This window comes from Buceros rhinoceros, unplaced genomic scaffold, assembly GCF_000710305.1.
Source record: "Buceros rhinoceros silvestris isolate BGI_N320 unplaced genomic scaffold, ASM71030v1 scaffold28724, whole genome shotgun sequence".
In the NCBI taxonomy this organism is placed as follows: Eukaryota; Metazoa; Chordata; class Aves; order Bucerotiformes; family Bucerotidae; genus Buceros; species Buceros rhinoceros.
Window position 1 is genome coordinate 11,692 of NW_010410421.1, and position 326 is coordinate 12,017.

Consider the following 326-nt stretch of genomic DNA (forward strand, 5'->3'; position numbering starts at 1 on the left):
GGCCGGCGGGCAGGCACCGGCTGGTTAAACGGGTTTGTTCGAGGGAGTTGGGTCTTTAGCAGTTCCCAGCGTTTCTGCTGGGTTTCTTTTCGTACTACCAGTAATTCCGCTCAAGTGGGACTTTCCTCCCGTTGATATGCATGTGTAGCTGCTGTTAACTGTCCTGGATGCTCAATGCATGCGTGGAGGGGAAGATCGAAAACCCCTTCAGGATTTTCAGGGGGTGGCTTTTGTGGCTAGATCGAAAAACAGTGACTGTAAGACAAGGTCCTGCTCCCGCTGTCAACCTATGGGTCCAATCCAAAGCCAGCCGAGGTCTGTAGGGA